This window comes from Geotrypetes seraphini, chromosome 14, assembly GCF_902459505.1.
Source record: "Geotrypetes seraphini chromosome 14, aGeoSer1.1, whole genome shotgun sequence".
Taxonomy (NCBI): domain Eukaryota; kingdom Metazoa; phylum Chordata; class Amphibia; order Gymnophiona; family Dermophiidae; genus Geotrypetes; species Geotrypetes seraphini.
Window position 1 is genome coordinate 30,036,974 of NC_047097.1, and position 18,872 is coordinate 30,055,845.

At 42.2% G+C, this 18,872-nt stretch overlaps 1 protein-coding gene across 1 annotated transcript in view; it reads left to right on the plus strand.

The window, feature by feature from the left end:
* The window catches only part of WDR93 (WD repeat domain 93), a 384,961-nt gene that overhangs the window by 115,636 nt on the left and 250,453 nt on the right, over positions 1 to 18,872 (plus strand). Inside the window, exon 3 of the mRNA XM_033921071.1 lies at positions 15,803 to 15,965. The gene's annotated coding sequence lies outside the window, so the exon portion shown is untranslated. The remainder of the gene's footprint in view (positions 1 to 15,802; positions 15,966 to 18,872) is intronic.

The window sequence follows — 18,872 nt, forward strand, 5'->3', positions numbered from 1 at the left end:
TCAAGCTCACTAGTTCAAATCCCACTCTCGAGTTCAATCATTTTAACAGTTTCATATTAGTTCTTATAAGAGAGTCTAGATGGTGGACTTTGCCATTTTTCATACGCACATTTCCCTTTCCTGGCAAACTTATTTTCACGTTCCCATGGCTAGGACATCCTAAACTGTCACGGTAGGAAATTTTTCAGCTGTCCAAGTAAAGCTGTTAGTGGCTCACCAAGTTAAAATGACATGTTGCACCTTGTTCCTTTTTTCAAGCTCACCAGTTCAAATCCCACTCTCACCTTCACTCATTTTAACAGTTTCTTATTAGCTCTCATAAGAGAGTCAATATGGTGGACTTTGTTATTTTTCATCCATGCATTTTCTTTCAAGGCAAACTTATTTTCACCTTCCAATGGCTAGGACATCCTAATCTGTCATGGCAGGAAACTTCTCCTCTGATAGAGAAAAACCATTTGTGTCTCACCAAGTTAAAGCCCTTTGTTGTACCTTTTTTTTTTCATCTTCTCAAGCTCACCAGTTCTAATCCTATTCTCACCTTCACTCATTTTAACAGTTTCTTTTTAGCTCTCATAACAGAGTCTAAATCAGGGGTGTCCATCCTTTTGTCTTCCCTGGGCCGCATTGGTCGAAAAAATGTTTCTGGGGATGCGCAAACGTTCAAATGCTGCAGCAAGACAGAGGAGGGAGACGGCAAGACGGTAAACACCCGGGGAACGGCAGGGGAAAACACTGCCTCGCCCTCGACCGGGGCTGCAGAAAATACTTCATTGGGCTGCTTGCGGCCCTCAGGCCACAGGTTGGACACCCCTGGTCTAGATGGTGGACTTTGCCATTTTTCATACGCACATTTCCCTTTCCAGGCAAATTTATTTTCACCTTCCCATGGCTAGGACATCCTAAGCTGTCATGGAAGGAAACTTCTCCTCTAACAGAAAGAAGCTGCTTGTGGCTCATCAAGATAACATGATATATTGCACCTTGTACTTTTTCTCAAGCTCACCAGTTCAAATCCCACTCTCAAGTTCAATCATTTTAACAGTTTCATATTAGTTCTTATAAGAGAGTCTAGATGATGGACTTTGCCATTTTTTCGTCCCCGCATTTCCCTTTCCTGGCCAAGTTATTTTCACCTTCCCATGGCTAGGACATTCTAAGCTGTCATGGAAGGAAACTTCTCCTTTAACAGAAAGAATAATAATAACTTTATTCTTATATACCGCCAACAATCTTGCGACTTCTAGGCGGTTCCGTTTGTGGTTCATCAAGATAACATGATATATAGCACCTTGTACTTTTTCTCAAGCTCACTAGTTCAAATCCCACTCTCGAGTTCAATCATTTTAACAGTTTCATATTAGTTCTTATAAGAGAGTCTAGATGGTGGACTTTGCCATTTTTCATACGCACATTTCCCTTTCCTGGCAAACTTATTTTCACGTTCCCATGGCTAGGACATCCTAAACTGTCACGGTAGGAAATTTTTCAGCTGTCCAAGTGAAGCTGTTAGTGGCTCACCAAGTTAAAATGACATGTTGCACCTTGTTCCTTTTTTCAAGCTCACCAGTTCAAATCCCACTCTCACCTTCACTCATTTTAACAGTTTCTTATTAGCTCTCATAAGAGAGTCAATATGGTGGACTTTGTTATTTTTCATCCATGCATTTTCTTTCAAGGCAAACTTATTTTCACCTTCCAATGGCTAGGACATCCTAATCTGTCATGGCAGGAAACTTCTCCTCTGATAGAGAAAAACCATTTGTGTCTCACCAAGTTAAAGCCCTTTGTTGTACCTTTTTTTTTTCATCTTCTCAAGCTCACCAGTTCTAATCCTATTCTCACCTTCACTCATTTTAACAGTTTCTTTTTAGCTCTCATAACAGAGTCTAAATCAGGGGTGTCCATCCTTTTGTCTTCCCTGGGCCGCATTGGTCGAAAAAATGTTTCTGGGGATGCGCAAACGTTCAAATGCTGCAGCAAGACAGAGGAGGGAGACGGCAAGACGGTAAACACCCGGGGAACGGCAGGGGAAAACACTGCCTCGCCCTCGACCGGGGCTGCAGAAAATACTTCATTGGGCTGCTTGCGGCCCTCAGGCCACAGGTTGGACACCCCTGGTCTAGATGGTGGACTTTGCCATTTTTCATCCGCACATTTCCATTTCCAGGCAAATTTATTTTCACCTTCCCATGGCTAGGACATCCTAAGCTGTCATGGAAGAAAACTTCTCCTCTGACAGAAAGAAGCCGTTTGTGGTTCATCTAGATAACATGATATATTGCACCTTGTACTTTTTCTCAAGCTCACCAGTTCAAATTCCACTCTCAAGTTCTATCATTTTAACAGTTTCATATTAGCTCTTATAAGAGAGTCTAGATGGTGGACTTTGCCATTTTTCATCCGCGCATTTCCCTTTCCAGGCAAACTTATTTTCACTTTCTCCACTGCTAGGTAAAAGCCATTTGTGGTTCACCAAATTAAAGTCCCTTATTGTACCTTTTTTCATCCTCTCAAGCTCACCAGTAGAAATCCATTCTTGCCTTCACTCATTTTAACAGTTTCTTATTAGCTCTCATTAGAGAGTCTAAATGGTGCATTTCCCTTTCCAGGCAAATTTATTTTCACCTTCCCATGGCTAGGACATCCTAAGCTGTCATGGTAGGAAACTTCTCCTCTGATATTTACATTAGAAGCTCTGGTAGAAACCCGTTTACAAAGTATGTATTCTTCCCAATTAATATTTTCAAATTAATAAAATGTCTTTGCTTATTTGTAAATGGGTCTCTACCAAAGCCTTTAATTCAGTAGCATAATTAATTGAAATAACTATTTCTGAAGTTTATAGGGACAGGTGGGGATGGAAGGGATTCCTCGCAGGGATGGGTGAGGACGGAGGTGATTCCTCACGGGAATGGGTGGGGACGGAGGAATTTCTCACGGGGATGGGTGGGGACAGAGGGATTCCTCGCGGGGACGGGTGGGGACAGGTGGAATTTTGGCGGGACGGGTGGGGATAGGTGAGATTTCTATCCCCGCGCAACTCTCTAATTTACACTTTGCAGTCCATTCACATTCATTGTCTTTTTTTACTGTTTCCACCAGATGTCGATTTTACTCTTTCCTATCTGTTATACATAACATTTTTTTGTCACCCATGATTTATTCACAAGCTGAACTTTTTTTTTTTTTGTTATGTATATGTGGGTGTTTACTGTATTGACTTGCACTCACTATATATCCACTATGGCTTTTCTTGCTATTTACACATCACATTTTAGCATCTCCTGTTCATCATATGATTTTTTCTTTTCGGTTTTCGGTATTTACTCCTGTTTTGGCATACGCTGTATTTTCTGGACCTTCATTTGTGATAGATGTCACTTTGGGCACCTTTTATCAAGCTGCGTTACAGGTTTTTAGCGCAGACCAGCACAGTAAATGTTCCAGCGCTCATAGAATTCATGTGAGCAGCGGAGCACTTACCTCGCTGGCCCGCACTAAAAACCTCTGCACTGCTTACACATCACATTGCTTTCTTGGGGATCTTCTCGCAGTGCTAGCATTTGAGCGCCACTGTCTTGATTTGCTGGCAGTGGTCCGCAAAGCCCCCGCTCATCCAGAATCAGGCTGCTGTGGTACTGCGGGCAGGTGATGCACGATTTGCAGGGCATGGGCAGCAGGGAGGTGGCATGCGGCATGACCGGCGGGAAGACGCTGAGAGAGAAGCGTTTTAAAGGTGAAACACTGACTAGGGGGGAAGCGCGTCATTCGAGAAAGACAGCCGGGCGCTCACCTAAATTAGCCGGGTGGAGCGCCCGGCTAAAAGATGCTAGGGAGAACACTGATATGTTTGAACATATTGCATATATTTCTAAGGCTGATCTGTACAGTCCCTTTCCCACTTGTTCTCTTGCTTTGGTTATAAAATATGATCATTTTTTGCATGTAGGTACTTGCCAACTCTAGTAGGACTGGTGTAAGTGATCTGGATTGGCCAGTGTTGGAAACTGGAGACTAGGCTAAACAGACCATTGATCTGATCTAGTATGGCTGTTCTTATCACTGCACATTAAATTAAGATGTATTATCAGCTGTTGTTCTAGTATTTTATAGATAAAAATAGGCACCTACTTTTTTTTATAGAACATAGAACAGGCTTAAAATAGGAATCTTATTTAGTGTTTTTAGGAGGTGCCCAGTTATAAAATGAACATAAGAATTGCCATACAGGGACAAACCCACTATCCTGTTTCCAACAGTGGCCAACCTAAGTCCCAAGTACTTAGCTATATCCCAAATAGTAAAACAGATTATCCTCTTAAGAAGATATAAAGATAGGCAGTATGTGATTCATGTTGTGCAGATAGTGCAGGATTCTTTTGCCCCTCTTGCCACTTTGGTTTTAAAACCAGACTTAAATGTTATATGATCGTCTTGCTTAATGATCCAGTGCTATCCATTATGTAACAGTTCTTGGAAGCTGTGCAGACTGCTTCGGCTCCATACAGAGAATGTAATGAATCACAGGGAGACAAAGGAATGGCGCAAAGCAGTTAACAGTGTAGTGACTTCTGCTCTTGCTGTATTATTTATTGTGCTAACCTGTTGTGTAACTACCAGGGCTCTTCAAAATGTTTCTGCATTTTTATTATTTTTAATTATTTATTAAATATCTCAAAAGCAACTTACATCACTTTTCCACATAATCAACCCTGTTGCCTGGCTGACTAGTCACATGACAATCTATGACATGACCTCATACCACTTCTCCCACCCCAACCATTTCCGGTGAAAATATGAAAGTGCAGAAACTTTTTGAAGGACTTTTGAGAACATGTCTGGACGGCTTTTCAAAACCTGGCACTTTGCCGGGTTTTGAAAAGCCTCCTCTCAATCGTGTCTTGCACGATGGCATCAGCGCGGATTGCCTCCTGCCTGACCAAAGCAGGCAGCAGAGGGCGGAGCTAGGGCAGGACTGGGATGGAGATGGGTGGGCCTGGAGGCGGGTCTAGGGTATCTGAATTTTACAATCGTAAAATCTGGCAACATTACTGCTGAGGGTTCTCTAAAGGTAGTCAAAACAATGACTAGGCTGCATCCTATGGCACAGCGGTGTTAACAGATGTTTGCCCAGCCTAAAGTGGATTCCTTATTTGCTCAGGTAACCAAGCGTATGTCTCTACCAAGTGAGGGAGGCATTGTATTAAAGTATTCGCAGGTCGCAGAGTGGATGTGGTCCCAAAAAACAGTTTGAAGCCTTGGTGTTAGGGATTAAAGCAGCTGCAGCAGCCTTTTTTGTCATACCAAGATGTGTGGGCTTACCCTGGCAGAGACCGAGCCTTTGCTCCAGTTTTTGTTGGCAGGGGTGGATTATGTGGCCGATACTCTCTATGACATCAGAGTCATGAGCAAAGTCTCAATTTATTCGATTTCAGACCGCAGAATGCTCTGAATCAGGCAGTGGGCTCCTTTCAGAGGAAATGGTTTACATGAATTTATTCAGGTACTCAAGCATTTTTCCCTGTCTGTCATGGTGGGCTCACAATCTATCTAATGTGCCTGGGGAAATGGGAGGATTAAATGATTTGCCCAGGGTCACAAGGAGCAGCATGGGTTTGAATCAGGACTGCCCAAGTCCGGTCCTCGAGATCTACTGGCAGGCCAGGTTTTCAGGTTATCCACAATGAATATGCATAAGAGAGAGATTTGCATACCAAGAAGGAAGTGCTTGCAAATCTCTCATCCATATTCACTGTGGATATCCTGAAAACCTGGCCTGCCAGTAGATCTCGAGGACCAGACTTGGGCAGCTCTGGTTTGAATCCACCACCTCAGGGTGCTAAGGCTGTAGCATTAACCACTGCACCACACTCTCCCCCAAATTCTCTGCCTGACAGCAGACTGAGAACTTCCTATAGGTTCTGGGCAGTCTAATTTTCATAATTCAGGTGCTTTCATCAGTACATAGGATCTCTGAGAAGACAGATTTACAGAGCCTAGGCAAAGTCAAGCTGCTGGTCCTCGTCCCACGTCATCCTCCAAAAAGACATAATGACACTAGATCCAAAGTCTTCCCCCTAAAGATAGGAGGAAGGTTCTCGGCGTATGCAGAGGTCTAGGGACAGATCTTGTCAGACCGCTGGGTGCTGGATATCATTTGGGTAGGGTACAAGCTTGTGTTTGCCCATCCCTTAACAGACTGGTCTGTAGACTCCTTGGTGGGGTGCCCAGAAATGCCATGCAGAGTCTTAGGAACTGTACAGAGACTTATAGAAATTCAGGCCATAGAGCCAGTGCCATCAGAAGAATTGGGTTCTGGCAGATACTTCTTAAACTTCATAGTTCCCAAGAAAGGCTCAGAGGACTAGCAACCCATTCTGGATCTTAAATATGTCAAAGAGGCCCTGAAGGTTCCATACTTTTGCATGGAAACTGTGTAGCGGTGGCTCTGGCAAGTAAGACCTAATTTCTCCATACTGGATAGTAGAGGACTGGAGGAAAGAGGATGATGGTTGGAGAGGAGAGAGACAGAAGCAATACTTTATGTTTGGGGGGAGGAGAGGATGGGGAATTATTTTTTTGGCAGATAATTTTCTTGAGTGTGTTAAGCTTGCATGTTGTTTATTATTAACAGAGGTATGGTGGGAGAAAGCAAAGGGACATAGTGAAGGGGTAGTGTTCAGAGGTACTGACACAGGTGTTGCCACACCAAGAATTGAAACTTGCTATGCCACACTATATCCCACCCTGCTAGCCCCACCCCACATTAGCCTCCTCTCATATTTAAATCACTGACTACCTATGATGAGCCTACTACTGTATATGGGAAAGTATGAAAAGCTTTGGTGAGATCCTTGACTAAAGGTCTCATGCATCCTTCTCAGCTCTATCTGAATACTGGTATTTGATATAAATATTAAACATGAAGTCTTTCTCTCTCTCTCTGAAGTTCAAGAACTGCTGGACCATATAGTTTGCAAGGAAATAATTAGAAAAAAAAATGTAGCTTGTAGTTCTTTGCTCAAAACTGGGAGGGGAACTTTATGGCTTCATAAATTCTTCAAGAAGTCAGAGTTCAGGAAGCATCCCTTCTTCTCCAAAACATATTGCGGCCCCCACAGCTGACCTAAGCCCGTCAGCCCATTTTTATCTCTGTGTCCAAGGAGACAACCCTGCTGCCTTTACCCCCTTCAACATCCACTGAATTCCATCACCCCATGAGGGATTTCAGCAACTGAGGCCTCCCACTCTCCAGCTAGAAAAACTATTAACACATCAAGAAAATGGTCACAAATTTCCACTTAGAGTTTTCCTGATATGGCCAGCCAGTAGGACATAGATTTTGTTTGTTTGTTTACTGTGAACAACTAGCTTGACACTGTTGCTGTTTGTATTGATCAACTGGTTGAAAACAAAACAAAGTTAAATTAATGACATTAAAATAAGAGATGGGTCAGACTTACTGAAAAGGCAGCTGAGACATTACAGAAAAGAAACTGACATGCAAACTTAGGGCTCCTTTTACAAAGCCGTGCTAGCGATTCTTGTTTGGCAAACACACTGAAACCCAAAGGAATTAAATGGACTTCATCGCATTTGCTGCACAGGAGTCACTAGTGCAGCTTTGTAAAAGGAGCCCTTAGACAGATATGGCATGCGAAATTTGAAAGCTAAGAGAAATGAGTGAGTGAGCTGGAGATCAGAATGATGGGAAATATTGAAATGGATTGATCTTGAGATGAGAAAGAGATCAATTGTTCAGCTGCCTTTCAAAGCACTGATGTAGCCCAAGAGGAATCCACTCATAGGAGCCAACGTTTCACAATGATTGGAGTACTAAATATCGTACATCATAAGTTACCCCCTTCTTGGACAAAGTGAAGGCATTTGCTCAATATCAGGAGTGCTCAAGCACCCACAGTACTAACAGAAATAGCACTTATGAATCCACTCACTCCAGCTCACTCCTTCTGCCTTGTGTTTAGGGCCAGCGACCACCGTTCCGGATCTTCAGCAGGCAGAGGAAGGAGGAAGAAATCTTCCATTTTGTTCCTCCTCCTTGACCTGACCTGACTTTGCTCTACAGCGACGCAGATTGGGCTTGACCTAGCCCACTCCAGATCACCCGGATCATCTCCAGCTCCAATTATACACACTATCACACTAAAATCCAATCATCTGCTACTAACAACCACCAAAAAGTCATCTGCTACCTCACACCCACCAACCCCTTGCCTCCTATCTTTCACAATGAAAACAATACCACAAAAACAATTACAAACTATCTTACTGATCACCTTGCCCCTAACAAGCTGGAAGGCAGCAGCAAACATCTCCCTAATACCAGTTATTTTAACTGCAAACAGAGTTCACCACCCAGCCAGGACAATCATTGTAGACAGAAACATAACAAACTGCCAGACCTGCAAGCAACACATCATTACACCAACATGGGGGAGAAGACCAACAAACCCTCCTAGGACCAATCCACACCCACAACCAAGATCACTCATCCACCCAAAAATGACAAACAATGCTCAAACAGAATACACCACACTATCATGTGCCTACATAAATATCAGAGCTCTAGGCCCAAAGATAGAATGGATAAGAGACTGGATAGAAATCGAGAATCTAGACTGCCTCTTCCTCACCAAATCCTGGCTTACCTCAGACTCTGACGGAAATTTGCCCGCAGTGATACAAGATAAAGGTGGTCTGCAGAGACAAAAAAAGAGGAGGAGGTCTGGCCATCTTAGTTAGAAACTCCCTAAACTTAAACATACTAGACAAAACATCCATCCCATACATGGACCTACTAGCTTGCCAACTATCATGCACCACACTAAAAGGATCCATAACCTGCATGCTCTGCTACATAACACTAGGGAACTAGAACACAGCAAGACCAGAATTTGAAGACTTTATATACTGAACTCACTAACGGCAGTATACAACCTTATCCTAGGAGATCTAAACCTCCATCTCAAAGACCAATCCTCTAAACAAGTAGAAAACCTACTATCTTACCTTGAAGCCTTAACCTACAAGATCTTAGACCCACAAACCACACATGAGAAAGGCCACCAACTCGACATCGCAGCCTTCATGACCCAACAGCCCATTCTACCAGAGATTCACACCTCAAACGGAAATTGGTCCCGATCCCTCTGATCAGACCATTACACATACACCTTCAATATCAAGTGGGCCAAAGGCAAAATCAACCCAAAATCCCAAAGCTTAACCTATGAATCACGTAAATACATCGACCCCTCCATATTCTGGAATAAAAGAGATGGAACAATCCAAGAAAGTAATCCCAAAAATTTCATCTCACAATGGTGCACACTAGCCCCAGTACAAACAAAATCCAGAATCAGCAGACAATCAGACAAATGGTTCGACAACGAACTATTCCTACTCAAAAGACAATGCAGACGACCAGAAAGAAAATGGAGAAAAAGTAATCAAGAACACACAAAAACATCATGGAGAAAACTAAACCAACAATACAAGCAAAAGCTAAAAGAAAAGAGAAGGATACACTACACCAACCAAATTGGCATAGAAGTTCAAGACACAAAAAAACTATTCCAATTACTAAAAGACTCACAGACACTAAACCCTACCTGGCCAATAACGACACTCCACCCCCTTCAGCCACCCTTCTAGCTGAATACTTTAGAAACAAAATTACAACAGCTAGGACAACCTTCGCAGGAACCGCAATCCATCTTGATGAGATCACAATGCCCCCCACAGAAAAAGAATCAGCTGCACCAGACAGAACCTGGTCCAACTTCACCACAATACAATGGTCCGACCTAAACAGACTCTACAAAAAAATACAGCCATGCAGCCTGCGACCTCAACCATTGCCCTCCATACCTGTTAAAAGCCTCCAGCCCAAAATTCCGCACTCTCCTCATACAATGGATACAATCCATGTTCACAGATGGCCTTTTCCCACAAGACCTCAGCAAAATCATCATCACCCCGATCATAAAAGACCCAAAAGTAGCAACAGATCTACCATCCAACTACAGACCCAGAGCCTCAATACCATTATATGTTAAGCTAATGGAAGGCCTTCTAGCCAAACACCTCACCAACTACCTAGAAAACCACAACTTACTTCATCCTACACAGTCTGGTTTCAGAATCAACTACAGCACAGAGACACTACTAGGTTCCCTCCTGGACACAGTTAGACAACACCTCAGCACAGGCAAAAAATGCTGGTTATCCAACTAGATCTCACTGCAGCATTTGATATGTTAGACCATGATATTCTACTACAAATATTAGAAACAATAGGAATCACAGGAAAGGTGCAGACATGGTTTCAAGGATTCCTATAATCCAGGCTTACAGAGTAAAGACAAACAAAGAAAAATCAGAACCATGGTCCAACTCCTGTGGCATACGCCAAGGATCACCTTTATCCCCAACACTCTTCAATCTCTACATTGCATCCCTCGGCACTTGCCTAGACAAAGTAGGCTTAACTTCTTATAGCTATGCAGATGACATCACCATCCTTCCATTTGATCAACCAACACCCTCTATGACAAACACACTACATAGAACATTAGAAACAGTGGCTACATGGATGAAAGAACACAAACTAAAACTGAACCCAGATAAAATAAAATTTATACTTCTAAAAAAAAACAAACCTCCTACCATAATAAACTTAGTAATAAATTCAATCACATACCCCATTCAACCCACTCTAAGACTTCTGGGAGTGATGATAGACAGAGGCTATACCATGCAACCACAAATCAACAAAACAATACAAAAATAATTCGTGATCATGCAAAACTTAAGGCAAATCTGAAAATTCTTCGACAGAAAACAATTCCAGCTCATGGTCTAATCCCTAGTCCTAGGACTTCTAGACTACTGCAACATCCTCTATCTCTCCTGCCCCGTAGTCATGATAAAACAACTACAAACAGTATAAAACACAGCCCTGAGACCGATCTATTCGCTGAAGAAATATGACTATATCACCGCCGCTTACCTCGACTCACACTGGCTCCAAATACAAACAAGAATACTATTCAAATTTTACTGTCTACTATTTAAAGCCATGAATGGAGACAGCCCAAATTATAGGAACAACCTCCTTATCTGAACTACCACAACCAGGCAAAGGAGAACCCAGACACCATTTATGCACCCCCCAATCAGAGGTGTCAAATACAAAAAAATGTACGATGGCTTACTGGCCAATCTACTGACCACGACACCAGACTACAAAACTTTCAGAAAAGAAATAAAAACCCTGCTATTCAAGAAATCCATCAAAACAAACTAACACCGCAGGAAGCATTTCAGTCCCCTGAAGTAACCCGTTCAACTCTGTAACTCTTTTGGAAATATCTTTTTTTAATTTTTTTTATAAATTCTTTATTCATTTTACATCTTACAACAAGTGTATCAGACAATATCATTTAAACTTATACAATATCACTTGATTAACCTCTTATGTAATCTGCCTTGAACTGCAAGGTAATGGCGGAATAAAAGTCACTAATGTAATCTAATGTAATGTAATTATGTGTGTTTGTGCACAACAGAAGAATGGGTGTGATTGCATGTGATGCTCTTAAGGTGGCCAAACAGGTTGAAAAGGTGACAGCGAAAGCTAGAAGGATGCTAGGGTGCATAGGGAGTTATGGCCAGTAGGAAAAAGGAGGTATTGATGCCCCTGTAGAAGACTCGGGTGAGACCTCATTTAAAATATTGTATACAATTCTAGAGACTACACCTTCAAAAAGATATTAAAAGAATGGAGTCTAAAATGGTGTGTGGTCTTCGTCATAAGGTGTATGGAGACAGACTTAAAAGCGGGAAAGGGGAGATATGATAGAGACATTTAAATATCTATATGGTTTAAATGCGCATGAGTCAAGTCACTTTCATTTGAAAGGAAGCTCTGGAATGAGAGGGCATAGGATGAAGTTAAGAGGTTATCTAGGTAAAATAGGAGTAATCTAAGGAAACCCTTTTTTTACAGAAAGGATGGTAGATGCGTGCAACAGTCTCCCAGAAGAGGTGGTAGAGACAGACTGTGTCTGAATTCAAGAGGGCCTGGGATATGCATGTGGGATCTCTCAGAGAGAGAAATAGATAATGGTTACTGCGGATGGGCAGACTAGATGGGCCATTTGGCCTTTATCTGCCATCATGTTTCCATACTACTACTACTACTTATCACTTATATAACACTGAAAAGCATACGTAGTGCTGTACATTTTGACATTTATAGACAGTCCCTGCTTGGAAGAGCTTACAATCTAACTCCATTGAATTCCTTTACTCCTAGAAGGAGAACAGCAGAGTATGAAACCAAACGGGCATCACAGTAAAGATCTTAATATGCATACTTTGGAGGAAAGGGAGAATGGAGAGATATGATAAAGACATTTAAATACCTCCATGGCATAACTGCATAGGAGGTGAGTGAGTTTCTTTTATCTGAGATAAAGCTCTGGAGCCAGGAGGCATATGATGAAGGTGAAAGAGGGCAGACTCAGGAATAACCTGAGGAAGTACTTCTTCACAAAAATGATGGTGAATTCATGGAATGGCCTCCCAGTGGAGTTGGAGGAGACAAAGACTGTATCTGAATTCAAACAAGCTTGGGATAAGTGCATAGGATCTCTAAGAGAGAGGAAGGGATAATACTTTCAGCGCTATATAAGTGATAAGTAGTAATAGTAGGCAGGCAGATAGACAAGGATGACCCAGTTGACATTGTATATCTGGATTTTCAGAAGGTGTTCGACAAGGTCCCGCATGAACGACTACTTTGAAAAATTGCAAGCCATGAAATTGAGGGTGAAATACTCACGTGGATTAAAAACTTGTTGGCGGATAGGAAACAGAGTGAGGGTAAATGGACAGTACTCGGACTGGAAAAGTGTCACGAGTGGAGTGCCGTAGGATTCGATGCTTGGACCTGTGCTCTTCAACATATTTATAAACAACATGGAATTGGTACGACGAGCGAGGTGATTAAATTTGCAGATGATACGAAGTTATTCAGAGTAGTGAAGACGCAGAAGGATTGCAAAGACCTGCAACTTGACATAAATACGCTCGAGAAATGGGCTGCGACATGGAAAATGAGGTTTAATGTGGATAGGTGTAAGGTGATGCATGTCGGTAACAAAAATCTTATACAAGAATAAAGGATGTCAGGTGTAGTACTCGGAGAGACCCCCCAGGAAAGAGACTTGGGAGGACTGGTCGACAAGTCAATGAATGCGTGGTAGCGGCAAAAAGGATGAACAGAATGCTAGGAATGATCAAGAAGGGGATCACAAACAGATCGGAGAAGGTTATAATGCCGCTGTACCTGGCCATGGTACGCCCCCACCTGGAAAACTGCATCCAGCACTGGTCGCCATACATGAAGAAGGACATAGTACTACTCGAAAGGGTCCAGAGAAGAGCAACTAAAATGGTTAAGGGGTTGGAGGAGTTGCCATACAGTGAGAGATTAGAGAAACTGGGCCTCTTAAATGATGTCTCACCAGAGTCTTATACAGGGGCATCTTTACCTCCTTTTTCCTACTAGCAATTCTTCTAGCTTTTGCAGATGCCTTTTCTATCTTTTGGCCACCTTAAGATCATCATCTACAATCACACAGAAGTTCCACTTCTCTTTCACGCACAAAAAATTCTTTATCCCTAAACTATATATATTATCCTGCATTACTTAGCATTAAATTTTAGCTGCCAGATTCTTCAAACTTTGCTAGGTCCTTCCTCATGTTATCCACACCATCAGGGATATCTGTTCTATTGCAGATTTTAGTATAATCCACAAAGAGGCAAACCTTACCAGACAGCCCTTCAGCAATACAGTGCTCCCCTGAGATTCGCGTGGATTCTGTTCCAGGAACCCTCGCAAATCTCAAAAAACCGCAAATATGGTTTTTCATGGGGGAGCCTGAAGAGGATAGCGGGAGAGCAGCCGGAGCGCCACGAGTGCAGGAAATCACTCACGGTTTGCTCCGACCGCCTCTTCCTGCACGAAGTCGGGCCTTATTCAATCAGGAGCTGCGTGTCAAAGCGTGTGTTTCATCCAAAGAAGTTTTATCAGCCGAAAACCTGAAGTTATAATGCAATTGTACAGGTCCATGGTGAGACCTCATCTGGAGTACTGTGTTCAGTTTTGGAGGCCACATTATCAAAAGGATGTGAAGAGAATGGAGTTGGTTCAGCGAATGGCCACCAAGATGGTCTCAGGACTTAAGGATCTCCCATATGAAGAATGTCTAAGCAGGCTGCAGTTATATTCTCTCGAAGAACGCAGAGAGAGGAAAGACATGATAGAGACATTCAAATATCTCACAGGCCGTATTGAGGTGGAGGAAGATATCTTTTTCCTTATGGGTCCCACGGCATCAAGAAGGCATCCGCTCAAACTCAAGGGTGAGAGATTTCATGGTGACATCAGAAAATACTTCTTCACCGAAAGGGTGGTTGATTGATGGAATGGTCTTCCACGTCAGGTAGTTGAGGCCAGTAACACGCTCGACTTCAAGGGACGATGGGATAAACATGTGGGTCCGCTCCGGGAAATGCTTAGAAGGAGGGTTCTTGTTGAGGGAGGGTTGTTTGAGTGGGCAGACTTGTTGGGCCGACGTCCCTTTTCTGCCATCATACTCTATGTTTCTATGTAACACTGTCCGATGCTTTGCTCTCCCTCTATCCAATTCTCTGATCAGATTTGTCTGGCAAGACTTGCCTCTGGTGAATCCATGTTACCTCAGGTCCTGTAATTCACTGAATTCCAGAAACTTCACTATTCACTCTTTTTAAGTGTTTCCAAGCATGTGATGGATCAGCTTGCCTGGGTTAATCTGGGTGAAATAGCTTGCCTATTTGTTGCTGAGATTTCTGGTAACCTGCTCCTTCTGGATGCTGAGTAGCCAAACCCATTGATTAAAATGATGTTCCTTTATCGATGGGCACAGCCTTGCATATTTATTGTCCAACCTACATGCTGCAGTCATCAAATAAGTTACTATTGGATATGCCTTCCTTTTAGCATATTAGATCTGATGACTGTCAGTCCAGCATATTTTGGGCTCCTTTTACAAAGGTGCGCTAGGGCCTTAACGTGCAGAATAGTGCGTGCTAAATTGCCGCACGCGCTAGCCACTACTGCCTCCTTTTGAGCAGGCGGTAGATTTTCGGCTAATCCGGTGCATGGGCTAAAACCACTAGTGCACCTTCGTAAAAGGAGCCCTTTGTGTTACAGGTGCAAATTTGTGGCATTCTGTTCCACAGGAGCTATGATGCATGGGGAATTTTCTCCAGTTCTGGAAGTCGTTGAAAGCTTTTCTATTTTCTGAAGTTTTTAAATGGTAAGCAGATAGTCATGTAATCATCTAAACATTGATTTTGAATTGTAAGAATTAAGGACAACTTTTATGAAGCCGCGTTAGGCTTTTTTATTGCCGGCCGCGGCAGTATTAGCTCTGATGCCTAACACAGCTTCGTAAAATAGGGGCAAATGACTAAGTATTTGCTTGTAGAATAAATTTAAAATGATATGGTAGAAATATATGACTTTATCTTATGAAAATGTTTGATTATTATTTTCCAGTGTTGTCTTATTTGGCTCACTGTGTATGTTTTATTGTTACCCACCTAGAATGATGGATAATGTAGGATACAAATATTTAAATTTAATTAGCAATGCATTTTTTTTCAAATCTTGCCAATTTCTGGTAATGACTGTCAGGTCTCCTTATGCTTTTCTTGCCAGCTACTTCTTTGGAGGTGCTAAGGCTGAATTTGAAAAATTCCTTGATGGGGGAAGTTGTGGAAAAGACTGTGCATTACAGGGAAGATGGTTCAAAGAGTGGTCATAGACTATGATCTGAGCTGAGATGGTCTCTTGAAATGCAGATGAACACATTCCGGGTGAAGTGAGTGCCAAGCTATTATTTTTCTTGATGTGTAAGGATGTGAAAAACTCCCCCTGGAACTCAGTAGTCTTTAGAATCTTTTGTGGTGAGCATTGCAGTAGCAGGGAGGAGAAAAGAATTAGATTAGAGGAAGATCAGCTGGCTGAAGAGGGTGAAATGAAAGTGACTGAATGCCTTGCATATTTACCACAGCTGCCAAATAGCTAAGAAAGCAGAGAATACAAGAACACCTATCTAGAGGCTTGCATTTCTAGTCAAAACTGCAAATGCTTGGTGTCAATATGCTCTCTGCAGGGGAAGTAGAAAAGGATATTTAACTCTAGGACCTGAGCAGGCGGTAGATTTTAGGCCAGCGCAGGGGTTAGTGCGTGATGAAAAGTCATGCGCGTTAACCCCGCTAGCACGGCATAATAAAAGGAGCCCTTAAAGAAACACTTCATAAGCCAATTTTTATCTAGTGCCATTGCTACTGTAAGTAACAATGTAGCAGGTGTAACAGTTTCACTATCAGAGAACTCAAGCAATTCTGTTACATTTAAGTCAGGAGCAATTCCTTGCTGCTGATCTTGAAGTTTTGCTGGTAAATAGTAAATCTGGGATAAAGGAGGCAATTGTTCCTCGGTAATCTCCAAGACCTCCATCATAAATCTTTTTAACATTTCCCTAGGAGAATACACAGCACTTCTAGGGAAGTTAATTAATCTAATGTTATTGGAGCGTGACAGATTTTCCGAGGATTCTAATTTCCTCCTAAGATTCAAATGATCTTTTATCAAAGTTTCTTGAATCTTTTTAGCCAAAGTCAATTCCTGATTCACTTTATCCACAGAATTTTTGGATTCAAGCATTCCAGATTGTAAATTTTTAATATCATTGGCTTGAGCCTTTAATTGATTATCCATAAGTTGAAATTAAGGATTAATTAATGCACGCAGATTTGCTACAAGGTCCCAAATGGAATCTAAAGTTACCTCTTGGGATTTTTGGACTTGAGGGAAAGAAAATGTCCCCAAAGAGTGCTGATCAGTTGCTTCTGTCCCACGCTGTACACCCTCCTGGGAAGATCCGTCTCCACAATAGATCGTCACTTCAGGATCCAATTTTGGAGTTCCCTCCACAAGAGACAAGTCCAGCACAGCTCCACCGTTAGAGATTTCTTTGGCCTCACGGACTCGCAGTGCCTGTATTCCTAGGCGCTGTTCCATCCGCAGGGAGCTGGCGCTCTGAGGGTGTGGGGGCGGAGCCCTAACATCGGGACTCAGAGTGGTGTCGGGTCCCAAGGAGACCGCCTCCGTTCCGCTTTCCTGGGGCATCTCCAGCAGTAGCGTCTCCAATGAAATTGAAGAGATGACCTGCAGACGCCACAAAAGCCCCTCTATATCGCCATAGTCAGCCAAGGAAGGGCTATGTGAGGCCCCAGCAGAGCTCTTCCCTCTCCGCTTTGGCATTACAGTTAAGAGCGAAATGTGTAAGTAAGAAGAAAATATCCAGAGCAGGCTTCTGAGCGTGCAGCTCAGACAAGTCTAGCTGTGGCCATCTTATACCATGGTGTTGATCAAACCTTGACACTGTACTCTGAATAACAGACAAAGATGGCTGATCACATAGCGCAGTTTCTGAAAATGACATTCAAAAGAGTATTTAAAAGAAAGTCATATTTGACTATACAGGTTTTCATATGAGAGTTTGTAATATCCACTATCATTTAAAAAGTTAATACATCATTAGTTATTAAATTCCTTAAAATGGCTTCCTGATCTTCTGGGGATAGCTGCGTTAACAAGATAAGTCACACATTATCTCACATCAACTCTGACTGGTGTCTATTATACCTACAGCAGTAGCTAATCAGATCCCATTCTATGTGAGGTTATTGTTGGTAGAATTGTTCCAAGCATGGCTGCTCCCAAGGATTCAGGGAAATTGTTTTGGAGATGTTCAAAGAATTCCATACCTTTAGGAATTATATGTAATGATTTTACTGCTTGCTAGTCATTTAATGAAAATGTAGATTTTTCTTTCAAAGTATGGGCTACAAAAATAATGGATTGGCAGTGCCCTATATCTAGCTCAAAGAACATTCACTGAACACAAGGCCAATGAATGTTCTTTGAGCTAGATATAGGGCACTGCCAATTCTTTTTTGTTCTATTATATTTTGGCAGTTTTGTTTAGAGTTTTTTCCATTGCCTACAAAAATAATGTCAGCTTCTATACAAAAGATACCATTGTCAAAAAGTGCCTAAATAGATGTCATTTTGTGGTAGGGAGTACTAACTCTAGTGTTCCCACACCAAAAACTACATCTTTTTGAACATAAAGAAGTAATGGTCTATTTCCTTCCCAGTGGAAATTTCCAACTGTGCCTTCCAATTTCCCTTCCCTCAGTTGTTAGTATAAATAGTGCTTCATGTTACACAAATTTATGGAACACACTGAATCCATGTCAACCTCAGCCTGCCTCCTCTTCCCCTTTCTTCTCCTCCTCCATAGTCATCCTGACCCAAAACACAAGAAAAACTTCCATTCCAACTCTCTAGAATCTAATCTCTATTAAGAACTCAAGAGATAATAGAGCTATCAGCCAGTTTCCAATCCTAATTCTTAATTCTAGGAATTTAGATTTACCAGGGGGGTTCTTCCACTTTTCCATGGGATTAAAATCTGCCCCCCGCCCTGACTGAATTGTTATAGTTAATAACTAAATTTAGCTGCTTAAATTCTGGGCTAGATTTAGGGTGGGAAGAGGTGAGGTGAACCTACTAACTTGAATTTTGTTACAGGAGTCTGTACATTAGGTGATCAATCCATGCTCGCAAACGACTTGCAGAATGATGTCAATCACATCTTCCAGCTCCTCCTCCTCAACCAGTGGAGTAAAGCTCCTTTTCCAGTTTTTTCTTTTGC